The 16,889-nt window shown below is 35.8% G+C and overlaps 1 pseudogene; it reads left to right on the forward strand.

Annotated features, from left to right (window-relative positions):
• LOC127411098 (mitochondrial 2-oxodicarboxylate carrier-like) overlaps positions 1 to 16,889 on the forward strand; it is a 113,229-nt pseudogene that overhangs the window by 84,087 nt on the left and 12,253 nt on the right.

Here is a 16,889-nt window from a genome sequence, read left to right on the forward strand (position 1 = left end):
TTCTCACTTTCTCACTTTTCCTCCCCTCTGACATGTATATAGACATTCACGTTACTGTTTTGACATTTTACATTTTTGTTTTATTTTCTGGTATTAGTCCCTTTGCTTTTTTTTTTTTTTCTTTTTTTTTCTTTTTCTTTCTTATTTTTGTATTATTTTTGCTTTTGTTGTAAATCAGCCTTAAGAAAATATATTAAAAAGTTAAATAAATAAAAAATAAATAAAGCCTTGAGTTTTAAAGAGGCACAACATAAAATTTGTTTTAAATAAGCTAAGTAAAAATGTAAAAAAAATAAAAAAAATAATGAAGTTACCATAAATATAAAATAATAATAATAAAAAAATTGTGTCTCTCATTCTGCCGCTGATTTTCTCCCTTTTATTCTTACTGTCTTGCTTTTTTCTTTTTCTCCTTCCTCCAGCACACACACACAGACATGCAAACAACTCCACAATGTGCATCAGATCCTAAACAGTGTGCCGGTCTGTTTATGGCAAGATGACAGCTTTATAGTGGATCTAAAGTGGATCAGTTGCGAGGTGTGAGAATATATGTATGCATGTGCCCCTGGGTGACACTGACCCACCGGCTCTCGCGCATGTGTGACGGTCCACCGCTGTGAGATCCTTCACCAGCTTTACCAAATTACTTTTGCTCTCTGCGGAGCTGTCATCAGCTGCATCCCGCAGGCCTTCCCTGCAGATTACATCTCTTCTTTTCTCCAAACCAATTATCACCCTCGCTCTGTTTGTGCTGTGTCTGGAATCACCACACAGTAGCAAGTAGCTGCAGTATGATCAGCCCCAGGCGGAACCACTTAGTTTTAATTTACACAAATGGTGGTAGGAGTCACTGTTGTAGAATTATTATTGAAAATAAACACACACTTGCTATATGGGCCAGCATTGCACTTTTGCTCCTGGTCCTTTTTTTGGTACGGTCTTCCCTCTGTGCGGTAGAAATCCAAGCCCCTCGGCTTCCACAAAGCAATTAGTTCAGAGCAAGAGCTCCATCTGTGAATTGGCTCTGAGTCGGTTTGAAATTATGTAACATAAAATATCCTGTGTTATAATGTAGCATGTGTGAATCATCATAGCGGGAAAGCACTAATTGTTTTAGATCACTTATATAAAAGGCTTGATTATTTAAAATAATTTCCCAGTATGTGTATTGTTTAGCGATTTACAGGACATTTTTCTTGCCGTTTTGAACAGCAGGTTTTTGGCGTAGGCACCAATTATGATCCAGTGAGTGCTGAAATGTATTTTTGTCTTATTATGTAATTAGGTTTTTGTCTGTCTTATCATGGCACCATTTGATTTTTTTTATCAAAGAAAAAATAATGTTAGGGTTAGTTTAGCCTAAAATTAAAATGAATCAATGAAATTAACAGATATGCAACAAAAGTGAATGGTGACTGAGACTAAACACACACAGACATGTATATATATATATATATATATATATATATATATATATATATATATATATATATATATATATTAGGGCTGTGAATCAATTAAAAAATGTTAACTAATTAATTACACATTTCCTGTGATTAATCGTGATTAACAGCAATTAAATTATGGTACATGATACATTACAACAAACATTAAAAAATCATAATAAATATATTTACTTTATACTTTGTCTCAAAGAACTTGCAAGAAATTGTTTAGTTAATTTATTTTAATTATTTAATTTTGTTTAATTATAATTTTTTTTTTTTTTTGAATTTTTTTTTTTTGAATTTTTTTTTTTTTTTTGCGGATAGAGTTAATTAAACACATTTTTACATATATTAATATTTCATACAAGTATATTTATACATGCCATAAAATCAGTGGACATGTTGTAGTTACAATTTAGGCAAAATCTTCTGGCGTTTGGATTTTTTTAATAATAGGATTAAATGGGGAGATTCAGTCCATATCAAACTTTGAAAAAAAAAAAATAGTGGAAACTTAAATCCACATCCAGGCATTCACATGGAATATCAGTATTAAAAAGCCTTTATTATAGGGGCTACATCTTTAAAAAAACAACAAAAAAAAACAAAAAAAAAAACCACAAAAAAAAGCACCAGCATATTGGCCCATTCATCAGGGTGTCACAAAATGGAGAAACAGGAAGTGACTTAATAGTCTCACCATAGTGAGGTACTATAGGTGCTGGCCACTAGAGGCCTGAAGTTAATTAACACCAATAATCAAAAACAAATTAAACACTTAGTCATACCAACACTGCAATATAAAGAAAACAGAATACAAAGAGAGTAATGTATGTATAAAGAAAAAAAATTATAATAATAATTTACACATAGAATCAGCCATGATTATAGGAATGGAGAAAAATCAATGTCCTTATTGAGACCAGGATACAAATAACTTTTTAATGGGTGTATCCAGTAAGTCTCACGCTGCTTTAATCTTTTCAACCTATCTCCACCCCTGGTACCAAGTGACACCTGTTCTATACCCAATACTTTCAAAGTGCTGTCATTTCCATGTTTGGCTTGGATGTAGTGTTTAGCCATTGGGTAGTTTGTGTTGCCAGTGCGTATTGCATACCTGTGATCTGCCACTCTGTCTCTTAACCTCCTCTTGGTAAGACCTCTGTAAAAACATTTGCAGGGGCATTCCAGTCTATATATTACATAAGTGGAATTGCAATTGATAAAGTCCTTGATGTCATACATCTTATGTCTTGTGTCCTCAAAAGAATTGCTTTTAACCATGTTGATACAATAGTTGCAACTGCCACAGCTAAAATTTCCTTTTGGTTGTCTTAGCCAAGTATCCCATCTTGGGGCTGGAAGGTAACTTCTCACCAGTGTATCCTTTATTGTTGGGGCACATTTAAAAGTAAACCCAGGAAGTTCAGTGAATATGTCCCTTAAAATATCATCCGCTTGGAGAATATTCCAATTCTTTTTGAGAATTTCTTTGATTTGCACAGCTACTTTACTATACCTTGTGACAAAGTAGGGCTTTTGATTTCGTGCCTGGTCTTGTTTATGTTTTTTGTCAAGTAATTGATCTCATATCAAATTTATTGGCAAGAGAAACTTAAGTGTACATTGCTCTTGCATTATTAGACATTATACAGTACATACAAATATAAAACATATTCAATGCTTAAGTTTAAAATCTCAAAACTATTATTTTCTATGGCTGCGTTCAGTCCAAATATACCTGGCAGTAGCTTGCTGAACAGCCAGGTCCATCTCAGTCTCTATCATGCACACGCTGGGTCTCTCTCGTGCAGGTTCGCTTTTGAAATGTGTTCAGATGAAAGTCAGTGAGCTTTTTCGCATAATACGAAGAGCAGCTTGCCCGTATCTCTCACCCACTTGCGGATGAAGAATCTTCATTCTCAGTAAATCCGTTCCTGTTTATTATGGCCGGAGCATGCGTTGCGCTCAATGAATAAGAGTGCACTGATTCACACAATCCGTTTCTGTGCGAGAATGTGCAGTTGAGTCAAGCGAGTACCTCCTGAAAATATATAGATGCCAATGTTAGCCACAGAAAGTGGGGAAAAGCATTAGTGAAGTTTCGCCTATTGTACAAATGTGCCTGAGTTTGCTCCTGGCAGGCAGCAGATGCCCAAACCCCAAACCAACCCTAATCCATGACTGTAAGGCTGAGTAGCCTGCCAGGAACAACTCAGCACAACTTTCTCCTTTCACGTGAAGTTTCTGAAGAAAAAAACAAACAGAATCTGCATTAATTGTGTTAATTTTTTTAATGCTTTTAACAACAAATATTAATCGCAGGAATGAATACATTAAATTTCCCAGCCCTAATATATGTACTGTATACACACAGGTTTGGAACAACATGAGAGTGAGCAAATGATGACCGAATTTTCCCTTTAAGTAAAGTCCTAATTGAAAAGGGTGTGATATCATTGTACAATGGTAGCCTGGCTGCTGTTGCAGCCATGTCAGAGCTGAGTTAGCAAACAAGACTTGATTCAGTCCTGTATAAAGAAGTAGTAATTTTTTTTTTTTTTTTTTTTTTTTTACATACACTGTATGTTTGGGCAAACATTATCCAAAAAAACTATGTTCTATGAATGCTGTTTTCTATAAACAAACAAGGAAAGCATATGTTTATCAACAATATATGCATTTTTTCATATAATAGGTAGACAAGATTCATACTGGCCCGTATTTACCTTGTACAAGTTTCATATTATAAAATGTCACTTTCATTGAATGAAACCTACAGTAGTTATGAAATTAATGACAGAAACAGTGAAGGTAGATCTGTATGATTTATGCAGGAGATAAACATAAAAGCATAACAATACATTTGAATATCCTATATATATATATAAGAATATTAGATATGAATATGTCCTAATATAATGTTTTGAACATAGCTGTTGAACCAAAATTATACCTCAAGTTATTTTCTTTTAGTTTCCTGGATCTCCCACTTCACAGTCCATTTCCTAGACTTCCCAGTCTATATATAATATATCTATTACAAAGTGCTATAAGTAGATTGTCTGTTTAAGTGAAGGGGCTTGTTTGATCTTAAAGGCTGTAATAATCAGCACCAATTTACTTTCAGTTCCTTAAGCAAATTTGCATAATAGTATTTAAATAATGACTACTGTACGTGTCAGTACATTTTATTTTTCTCTTATTTAAAATGTAAAATACATATGCCATTTGAGTTAATAAAAAATATTTTGCAGTTGACATTTTTAGCAGTGATCAGTATGCAAAATTTCTCATTATGGCTTATTAACTGTTGTCGTTCTACTCTGTCATGTTCAATTTGTAACATTTTTACATTTTATGCATTTGGCAGATGCTTTTATCCAAAGTGACTTACAGTGCACTTATTACAGGGACAATCTCCTTGGAGCAACCTGGAGTTAAGTGCCTTGCTCAAGGACACAACAGTGGTGGCTATGGGGATCAAACCAGCAGCCTTCTGATTACCAGTCATGTGCTTTAGTCCACTACGCCACCACTCCTAACAAAAGCACAAGAAACGACCATGCCTCTTTTCTTCTCACTCCTTGATTTACGAGCCCAGAGCCTTTGTGGCATCCCAAACCAATGTCAAGGTTAAAGCCTCACGCGGAAAATGACAATATTTGCAGATCAAGCATTCAGGTTGTTGACGAGGGACAGGACAGGATGGCCTCAAAGTCACCTGGGCCTCTGCTGCGAGCCGCATTCTCAGCAGTGTAAGATTACAACTGTGCACATATTCTTGCAAGAGATAAACAGCCAAACATAAATATTCCCCGTACGTTTCTCCATCAGCCCATGATTCATTGAGGGTCGGTCCCATAACAGGGATCAAACATTTTTGTCCCATTAACCAATTTGGTTAATGTGTAATTTCCTTCCTTTCCTTTTGTTATGTTGAAGGATGTGGCTGTGTGCTGAATGGGAGAAATTGGGTTTTATGTAAATCAAAGACAAATCACACCTATACAAACACTGGCAGCTGGACCCACATATATCTAAATGTGAGCATTTGCTTATGAGGGCCAACTGCGTGCTTACATTTAGAGTCAAATTGGCATTCAGGCATAGTCAAACCAGGCGTAGTCAAATGGGGTCTTGAGTGTGTGTGTAACAAATTGGAGCTTTATCTCACCACCTGATGTTTCTTAGACTGACCACACCCAGGAAACATGTGGCCAGTGTTTGCATGCGCCGCAAGGGGGGGCTTCCATTTCGGTCAGATACTCCCGGCACTTTGACAAAAGCCCAGTGCCGTCATTCCCACTCTCTCCAGACACTTTATTTGACACAATGCTGCTCTGTTTCCATTTCACCAGTGCCAGACAAATGAAGCTTGTGACATCTGACACATCATGAAGTTGCTGAAATAGAGATTGTTTGTCATCCGATGAGATGCGTTGAAGTAATTAGCCGTGGGTCAGAGGTTTCTGAGTCGCGGTCACGGCATGGGCAAATTGGCCTTGCGTTCACGCTAATCGCCTCATCTCTGTTTGCAGAAACAATAATATTTACACCCCAACTAAATCAGCTGAGAACATATCTGTTGACTACTGGGGCATGTTTTCACAATAAAACGAAAGGAGTTCACGCCACTCTGTCCACCCTGTCCTCATATGTGTGTTCAATATCAATACATGCTTGAAGTAATACTGAGAATTCACTTTTGTATCAACCCTCTTAGACACACCAGTGGATGAAACATGACAAGCATTAGTTATCAGAAACCATTGGGACTGTGTTAATGAACTCAGTAGACCGGCCAAGTCAAAAAAGGTGACATTTTACATAAATTTTATGTTTGAATTTGTTAATTAAAATCTATATAGTCATGTCTGTACTTAATCAGTTTTTATAATGCTGCTTTGATACTATATTGTATGTATTGTGAAATGCACTATACAAATAAAAATGAAATTTGGACTTTTGCATGTTTTGCGATTTACTTTCCAAGTTCCAATTAAAATTAGGAAGAAAGTCTTAATTAAAATGGTCATTATGTTGGTATCAAACTTTACAAAAAGTATGCAAGCAAGGCTTAGGTACAACTCTAAAAGATTGTTTAAAAGGTAAAAAATGGATGACATGGTGATTTTAAGCATCACCATTTGTTAACATTCTTCCTAACCAATCAAATCAGAACTAAACCCAATGACAGACTTTTTTTTTTTACATAATAGTTTCGCAAAGCGAAACTTATAGCCTCAGTTCTATATAAATGTTAGCTCTTTACCATACTGGAGGGTTTCTGAATTAGAGAATGAGGAGCTAAAAGAAAAGCTCAGGTGTTTCCCTTGCTCAGGCTTGTTCTGACTTTGAGATTGACAGAAAGCAAAACAGAGTCAGGTTTCAGCTTCAGATAAAGATTGTATGCTCTTCAAACAATGTCTGCTTCTCAGAGTGCGCATGTCTGCATTTGGGTTGGCGAAAGCATGCTGCAGCATTGATCAGACTGGATACTTATTTCGATTACGTTTGCTTCAGCAGGCTGTGACAGACTACGACTTCCTATCTGATATTTGAAATATTAAACTATCACACAATATTTTGTCTAAAGAACCACTCATTGACAGTTTGATATGTAGTTTGTGCCATTACATTGTTGAACCTGTATCAGTGACAGTTATGCAAGTTGCCATGATATTTGTTATGATAGTATCTAAGTTAATATTTTAGCTTTCTATGTATATTCAAATAAGAGAAGAGGCTGGTGATAATGAGTTGAAATACAAAGCATGGTTATGTCTTAATTTGCTTATCATACCAATGATTAGGGTTACTGCGTAAGTCTATTTGCAATTTCGACTTACACTATATTTCTATAAGTATCCCTTAAAGCTATTTTCTTTGAAAGTATCGTGTCATCACAGCTCTGTTTTCCAAACAAACTTATTCTTAATTGCATGGTGGCAGCTGAAGAATCTCGCCCGTTTTGGCAGAAATGCCAAGAGATGATTTGACTGTCTCAAACTTTTTTAGACATAGTAAACCTAAAAGTTTTTTTGTGTTTTTTTAGACCAGTTTAACCTGTTCTGGTTTGGAAACAGTACCCATACAACAATAGTGCAGCACAACTGAAACTGTTTTGAGCTCAATGCATGATCATGGGGGTTGATTTCCATAGAATTGGCACATCAAAAGCAAAATTCAACATTCCTATGTATGGCAGTGGAACGGTTGCAAACATGGTCACTTCTAAGTAACATACTCATAAGGCATTTTGACACACAAGGTGGGTTGCACCAGTAAGTATTAAGTTTGAAGGAATATTTCACCCAAAAATGAAAATTAGCGCTGTTTAGCTCTAAAAACAATGCAAATTCTCACGTAAACACAAGTCACTGTGAATGACCTTCTCTCATAGCGCTCTTGAACATGCGATGGACTCCAAGATTTTCACTGAAAAATGACTTCAACTTTGGGTTGTTTCTCACCAAACTGATATGCCTTCGGAAGACTTCGAATATAATGCATGAGTTGCGTGAGCTGCTTATATGGTACTTGGGGTCCGTTTTAAAGGAATAGTTCACCCAAAAATGAAAATTCTCTCATGATTTACTCACCCTCATCCCATCCCAGATGTGTATCTATCTAGGTAACAGTTAATAAGGACAGTTGAAAATGTAAATTTTACAATAGACAATTTTTTCCAGTGATTTTCAGGTGTGAGCCTTTGACTGTCGTGACTCCCTGCTGAGTTACAGTTTTTCTCAATCGATTTTACACATTTCTCCAAACTATAATTAATGCTTTCAAAACAATTTACACAGCCGATGAAACAGACCCTTAATTTTGCAGAACAATTCAATTTCACTGCATAATGAAGCACTGTATTCTTTTCTGATAATGCATTTATTAAAACTAAATACTAACATCAAAACCATAGATGTGTTCTTTATTGAATTCATAGCATTTTCAGCGATAGACACACAGCTCTACCATTAAAATAACACGTTTGTCATAAAAATCCACAGTAAAGACCTTTTTTCCATGTAAAATTTCTCTGAATTTCTAGTTTTGTGCTGCTTTTCCACTGGAAAGAGGATGAGGAAGTTTACTGTAAAACAATAAATAAATAAACAGTCTTGCTATGTTGTATAGACCTATTTAAGACAGTACAGTAAGCACAGATGGTACAGTAATTGTGGACATTGGTTGTGGCATGCAAACCAATGCTATTTCTCCCTCTTCCTTTTTGATGAGATTGAAATCACTTTAGATCTGCTCACATTAGGTCGAACACTGTGTGTGTCGCAGAGAGACTGTGATTCATAATATGATTTATTAGAGGGACTATTAGATCATTTGAGCCTCTTCTGTATCTTCTTTATTCTATTCTTCCACCCTGCTGTCCTCTTTCTCTCTGCTTTCCTCAACTCTTTCAATGATCACCCCTTAAAGAGTTGAGAACCTTACCATTTCCTCATAATTTCTTCCTCCTATTTCCTCTTCCTTCACCAACTCTACCTCTTCTCAGTTTGCACCTCTTCTTTGTCTTGTTCTTCCTCTTCTTCTTCTTTCTTATTCAATTTTCATATTTGACCCATTTTATAGATAGCAAAGTCAAGATAGTTGTGTGAAAAATTTAGTAAATTGTATTTCCTTTGCTGTGAGCATTACTAACAGAGCAGATATCCATATAAAGGGATTGGACAACCTGATGTGCATTTGTGAATATGACTTTAATTTAGCTGTCTGTGTTAACTGCTTTGAAAGCATAAATCTTGGAATCAAGGAAAATGTTAATTGTTTTGAGAGCAGTGAATTGAGCTTGGAGAAATGTGTAAAATCGATCGAGAAAAACTATAATGGCTTCAGAAACTGAAAAGGCACATCAGGCTTGCTTGAAAAAATTGTTCTATCACTGGGACGGATTCTTGTGTTCTCTTCATGTGACCAATGAGCTTCTTATTTTACTGAAGAGCCGACAAGATGTCAAGCTAATCTGAATGTTTTCATCACACTCAGCTGCATACCATCACAAACGCTGATTGTAATCCATAGTGATTCTGTCACCAAGCGTTTTTTCTGTGTTTTTCTCCTACACTAAAATAACTACTTAAAGAAAAAGTGGAGGCACAACAGTCTGTTTTTATTCAACGTAATTTCTTTACTCACTGAATGCTGCATATGGACTACACGTTCTACGGCAAGCCTCCAGGGGATAAATACACAATCACACATTTTCACAAGGTAAAGTTAAATGGTGCAACCTAACTCAAATGACAGTTTTTCTCAATCACTTTGGCTCAATTCTCAAATGAGAATTATATTTTTCAATACTTTAAGTTCAAATCTCTGAACAATTAGTTTCTTGTTCACACCAGATTTGATTTGTGTGAGACATGGCATGCAAAATGATCCATTCAATTATCAAAATCTGTCAGACATACATCTATATTCCAAAAATACCTATGATATGGAATGTTTTTTCATTGTTGCCTTTCTTTCTTTTTTTTTTTTTTTTTTTTTTTTTTTTTTGCATGGATGTTTTGACACAATTTTCTGTTCACCATATATGACTTTAAAAGAAATGTGTAAAAATGGACATGCAAATGTGAATTTTCTGTTTACATGTAACACACTGCTAAAAAAATAAATTTACTGTATACATACAAACATGCATATCCTTTTTCTGTGTACTACAGTATAGTACAGTATTGACGTTTCTCAGTAAACTTTTACCTACTGTTGAAATCGGTATCTAAAAAGTGATACACAATAGCATTCAGCTAGACAAAACTGACATTCTTGTATAGTACAGTACAGTAAGCAGTCAGTGTCAACAAAAAAGAAAGAAATAAAATTTGTTTAGAACAAACATTTCCAGGGCTTTAACATTTTGACAAGTAAGGCTCACACGATGACAAAAAAAATAAATAATTCATTTTGGTGGTATTGGCATATTTACTGACACAATAACTAGGTTTTGAAGCATGAATTAAATATTTTGGGTGAGTTACTATGTTTTGCAGACATGCAATAGAGTTGTGATGTCCCATAAAACAGTTAAAGTTTAGAGAATGTTAAGACTGTTTCAAAAAAAATGAGCGATTGAGAAAAACTGTAAAATAGCCTTGATCAGCAACTCCTAAAAAAGCTCTAAACTCTACTAAATTTCATAACAATTGGTGCAACCCACCCACACGGCCTCTGGCTTAGCACACAGATTACCATGCTAAAGCATTCATTCTTAAATGTAACTTGCAATGAAATGCAAGCAAGTTTCTGTTTCTTTGGTGTATACAAAATGAAGTCAAAATGATAGATTGCTGTTTTGTTGAGCTCTGTAAACATCAATACATGATTGGACATTCAGATTCTCAAATGTGTTGTGTGTCCTTTAAATCTTTGTTCATTTATTACGTGGGTCATCTGATGACTGATCTCTTTCCCTCAACATATTGTATGGCTTCTACAAGGGAATCCTTCCCCCCATTTTCGCCGAGACTCCAAAGAGAGCAGTGAAGGTAACAGAAACCACATTTGACTCTAAGCTCGAACTCCTCACTTAAACCATACATGCTCTGATCTTTGCAACCTGGCCTGCCGAGTGTAAACACACACAGACCACGTATGTATCCCCTCAACACAACAACCCTCTCCAGCATGATCAAAAACACTTATCCCCTCTCTGTGTTTGTCGTCATGCCACATGTGTTTGCTGTTGAGAACTCCCAATATTGACCTACATGGCCAGAGATTGCTACCGGCCTCTCTTTAGTATCATGTAAAAACAGTACATAAATACATTCTTGAGTTCAGATGAGCTTCAGAATGGGTGTCTGGAAGGAGACGGTGAACAGTTAATTTCTCACTTTTCTCATTTTGCCTAATCCAAAAAACATGTGGAAAGGGTTTAATTAGATTATTCGAAAGACTCAACATTCTTTAAAGGTTTACCTTTACATTGATGATAAACAAGATCTGTAAGTCTTCTTGTACACTCCTCGTCTGTTAATCAACCTACTAAACAGGCTTTCTGTATTCTATAGGCCTTGGCCTCCATCAGTCTTACTGGATGGTTTATTATCTAATATCTGTCAAGCTTGAGCAGATCTTTACTTATGTAAAGAATGATATGGCATCCTACCAGTAGTATGTGTGTGTATTTATATTTGCATAGTGTCATATTGAAAGCTTGGTTTAGTGTCCTCATTTACCACAGTTGAGTTGTGTTTGCTTAGGGTGTGAGCATTCAGCTCAACTCTGTGTGTGTGTGAGTGTGTGTGTGTGTGTGTGTGTGTGTGTGTGTGCATGCGTGCGTGTGTGCGTGCCTGGTCTGAGAGCACTTCCTAACACTGACACCCTGTCCTGATATTCTCTGCAGTTTTTCACCTTCGAGCAGTACAAGAAGCTGTTGAGTTTTACTCCTTTATCACCAGGAATGGTAAATCATCTGATACATGCAAGATACACACACAGTTATTAAAACTAAACACACAATCACATTCACAGTCAAGTGCAGCACTCTTACATGGTATGCTGGCAGCAGACACGAGGTGTAATCGAGACACATGCTGTTTAGTGAGGTGTGTGAGAGATAGCCCATTTCTTTTACAGCGGTCTATCAGTGTGGTGGCAGGCTTGACGGATGTCTCTTGCCTGACAGCTCAGCCCTGCAGCCCATCTCACATCCAGAGCCTCTTTGTGCAGCCAGAAGAGGCAAAATATTCACCTGCCTTATCAATCACTCTGTTCTCCGCCCACTCTAACTAGAGACGTGAATTTGTGCAGAGCCTGCGGGCGCTGTATGGAGTGTGATGTATGGAGTGTGTGAGGCAGGGAAGTTGAGTAAGATGGTCTGAAGAAGCGTAAATGAGTTTAGGAGCGTATTTGAGCTGTAGCCCCACCCCCTTCTCTCCCCGCAGCTGAAATGCCTCGGTATGATTAATGAAGACATGTACAGTAATACTACAAATAAAAAATGAAAGAGTGGATGGCTGGCTTTGTAAACATGCTGCAGGCCTGTTCGAAGCATTGTCCGTTTTACGACAAACTGGGGAAATTTGGGGAAGACTAAAAATTTGCAATGAGGCTCACACTCTGTCTTGTATGCACAAGCATGTATACATGGCTACGCATACAGTACACAAACAGCTCCAGACACACACAAAAACACATGATTTGCGAGTGCAGTCAACTAACACACACACATTTTAGAGGTATTAATAGAGGGTGTGGGTGTGTACTATCCCCAGCTCACCTTATGCAAACACACTCGGAGATCTCCTTTATCACCCTTCAAGTAGGCCTGAAGCCCGCTGACATATAGGTCAAGTGTTTGAAATGGGCGTCACAACTCATAAGACAAACGCCTACCACACAGTTTGCCTGTCTCCTTTACTGTTTGTATGACAATGTGAAAACTTTTGCCCCTATGGCAAGCCGAATTGACTTTTAATTGTGTGCAGAATATGAATTATAGACATCAAGAAATACATTTTCACTATTCTATTTCTGCTCATTTTTGGTATCAATAATTACATTTGCACTAGTAAAAACGTTAATTCTTTATCAAATATGACATCATTACTTGCATAAATATACATATTTGATATCAAAAATTGAATTTTAACTAGTAAAAGCCATAATTTTTCAAATCTGTAACTGTATTTTCACCAGTAGAATTTCACAATGATCTGTCATTCACTCTTATTCAAAATACAATTACAGATATCTACAGTATAATTAATTTCGTACTAGTTGGAATGCCAAATATACAGTATATATCAGCTTGCCAATTGAATTGACTTAAAGGTGCTATATGTAATATTTTTACTGTACTAAATCATAAAATGACCATAATATGTCATTAGAGAATTAGGAAACATGCTAAGTTGAAATACTGGCTTCTCTGATAACAATGCCACAGCCAGTATATTCTACTCTGAAGTTTCCATTCCAGCCGGAATTTCTGTTTATGTTTTGGCCTGTGTGATCCCGCCCACTCACCAATAGTATTTCGACACTGCCGGGTTGCCAGATTTGAACAACTTTGCAGGCAATCAACACTTCATGCTGCAGCCATGGAAGCCAGCAAACGAACTGGATCAGAGATAACAGATTCCACCCGACCTAAAAAGCCTCGGCATCTGTCTAAAAACCACCATGACCAGAGGCGTAGTAAAACAAGGATAAACACTGGAGATGCCTTTGGAAGATGGAGAGAGCTGAAAGCCCAGAAATCCTTTAAAAATGATGCTGAGTTGGCTAATTTGCATGTCAACCTTCTGGCAACCCGCAGGAGCTTCGAGTCTGGGGCGGGGCAGACAACTCTCCAATATTTTGAATTTGGACTGCAGTATCCATTTCAAATGCTTGTTGTCAATCTTACATATAGCACCTTTAAAGTAGTGAAAATGCTAGATTTTACAAAAAAAAAAAAAAATATATATATAAATAAAAAATCCTAAAATCTGTAAATATTTTTCAGTGTGTTAGATTAGGTATTTCAGATATCTGGAAAAGGATTTCAGACATCAATAAATTTGAGTGGTACTACAAATATCTTAAAAGACCTTCTTACTAGTTACAATCCACTGATACTTGAGATAAGGGACAAAACAGGTATTGAATCATAGTTTTTATTTTTTTTTAAAAAAACTAAATTCATTTGAAATGGATTTATTTTTTGACAAAGGTCTCATCCACAACTGGATGTCAGCTACGAACCATGTCAACTACGAACCAGGGAACGGGTTTTTATTAAAGCGCTTATTTTTCTGAAAATTGACATTTATTCACTTCATAACATCTTACTAAAAAAGCATGCTATTTTAATTTGATCCATCCAACAAGAGTGTAAAGTCTTTAATTATCTAATAATAGTGTTCAGTAAAGGAGTTATGTGATAAAATACATTCTATAAAACAAAACTAAAAAATTCTGTTTTCATACTCTTGTGGAAATTCTGACAGAGTTGATTAAGTTTCCATCTTAACCATGTGTTGTACACTGGAGCCATTTTGTTTTTTCCTCTGTTAAAGCTGTGTCTATAACCTAAACATAAATGCCACAAATATTCAACAATTCTCACCAGAAAGTGTCACAATGGGATAACGGAGTTGACATGTCGAAGCTTAAAATTCATGTCAGAGACTTAAATATTGTTCGTTTAAAAGATTAAAATATATGAAACTTACCAGACCACGTGTCCTACTGTTGCATCCACCATGAGCAGGAAGTAGGAAAGTGGTACTCAGAGTTATAGCTGACCATGAAATTGTCTGATTTATTCAGGATTATAAAAAAAATCTGAAACAGTAATAAATATAATTTAAAGTTTACTTTATGTATTGTTTGATATCTTACAGATCCCCAACTTTCATTTCATATTTATATTTATGAATTTGTTGCATTTTTAAACATTTTGTTTGGTAGTTTAACCATGTTACCTCTTGCTGAAGACAGGTTAAGGTACATGTGCTTCCAAGTGTAGAGCATGCATTTTAAACAATCTATTAAAAAAAAAAATTCTTTTAGATTGACCCTTTTCAGTATTTTTATTATTGTGAATTTCTTGATTTTTAACATAGAGGACTTTTTTATGTAGGACATGTTTGTTCCTTACCTCAAGAATCAGTGAATCACATTACAGATATCAGAAACTGCCACTAGTGTGAACCAAATTACAGATATCAAAAAGAGCACTTTTACTAGTTGCGATTCAATTGTTTTGCACTAGTAACAGTATAATTATGGATATAAAAAATTATCATTTTTATTAGTATGAAGTGCATTGCTTAAATGTGAAACTGGAATTTAGAAGCAATTCATTAAAGATATCTGTATTTTTGTTTTGAATAGGAGTGAATGACAGATAATTGGGAAATTCTGCTTGTGAATTACACATATAAAGAATTGTTTTTTTACTGTAAAATATGTCTTTATGCAAGTAATTACTGTATATATTTTTTAAGTATTAATGTTTTTACTAGTGCAAATGTAATTACTGAAATCCAAATAGTATTAATTCCATTTCTGATATCAATAATTGCCTTTTTAACTAGCAAAAACTGAACAGCATCTATAATTCTATAATCTACTTGACATCTATAATTAATATCCTGCACATAATTTAAAGTCGATTCGGCTTGCTATATTGCCCCGTCATACAGCAGAGTTGAGTTATTGCAACATATGAAGTAATTAATCTTTGTCCCAGTTGTTTTCTCATGGCTGCTTCATTCATCTTTGAATCCTGTCTGCATTTCCTTTCTATCCTCTCCAAATGATTGACAGTGTCTGTTTCATTCATTTGTGAGTTCAAGTCGAGCTGTCTGTCTGGAGAAACACGTTTCTAAATGTTTAAGTCACACGGTAGCAGTGTTCATTCTGAGTTATGGCATTTTATGAGACATACCTTCAGCGTCGATTAGTTATCTAAGAAATACAATCTGATTTGAATTAGACATAAAGCAGCATTCTTTATTGTCTTTCTCTATAGTTTAACGTGTCTTTCTGTCTTTCTCGTTTGTCGTGTGCTGTCACGTTCTCTTGTGATGTAATTCTGTCTGCCACAATCTGCTAGGCTCTTTCTGTGGCTGGCCTGGGGTCAGGGCTAACAGAGGCACTGGCTTTAAATTCATTTGAAGTAGTGAAAGTGAGCCTACAGGCCAACAGGGACTCATTCAAAGTAGTAAGAGACTACAGCTGTTTAATTATCATCCTGACATTGCTATCTTTTTTCCTTTGTGATGTCACATGCCTTTGTTCATTTTGTAGTTCCTTATTTTGGTGTTATTCTCTGTTTCCCCATGCAGCAACCCTCTACATTTGCACAGGCTTGTACTATTATAAGCGCAGATGGCTGTTGGGGCTTCGTTCAGGAGCAGGTTTGGTTGTTAGAAATAATTGATAATTAGCAAAGATTATTATTAATTATTAAAATCAATAGAACATTAATTAGAATCTACATTAGCTTATTAATCCTTCAAATCAACAATCATCAAAGATAACTATCAATTACCAAAATCAATAGAATATTAATAAGAATTAATATTGTCTCAATATAGGATTGTTCTCTTAGGAAAGTCGACGTCCGGAGCACATCGACATTCAAAAAGGGAACAATGAAGGCTTGAATCTGAGCACTGACATCCCCTGCTAGCCCCTGGCACAGGTGCATGCAGAACAATATCAAAACACTTCTCTTTAAAGTATAACAACATTTATTAATGTGGTAATATCAATTAATAATCAATACAATTGACTTCCAACTTCTGACATCCAACTACAAACTAAACAGTAACATGATTAGATGTGGTAACAGATAAGCCTATAATTCATTAGAGGATTGTAGAGGTGTGTGTGTGTGTGTGTGTGTGTGTGTGTGTGTGTGTGTGTGTGTGTGTGTGTGTGTGTGTGTGTGAATGTGTGTGTGTGTGTCTG

This window comes from Myxocyprinus asiaticus, chromosome 20, assembly GCF_019703515.2.
Source record: "Myxocyprinus asiaticus isolate MX2 ecotype Aquarium Trade chromosome 20, UBuf_Myxa_2, whole genome shotgun sequence".
NCBI lineage: Eukaryota > Metazoa > Chordata > Actinopteri > Cypriniformes > Catostomidae > Myxocyprinus > Myxocyprinus asiaticus.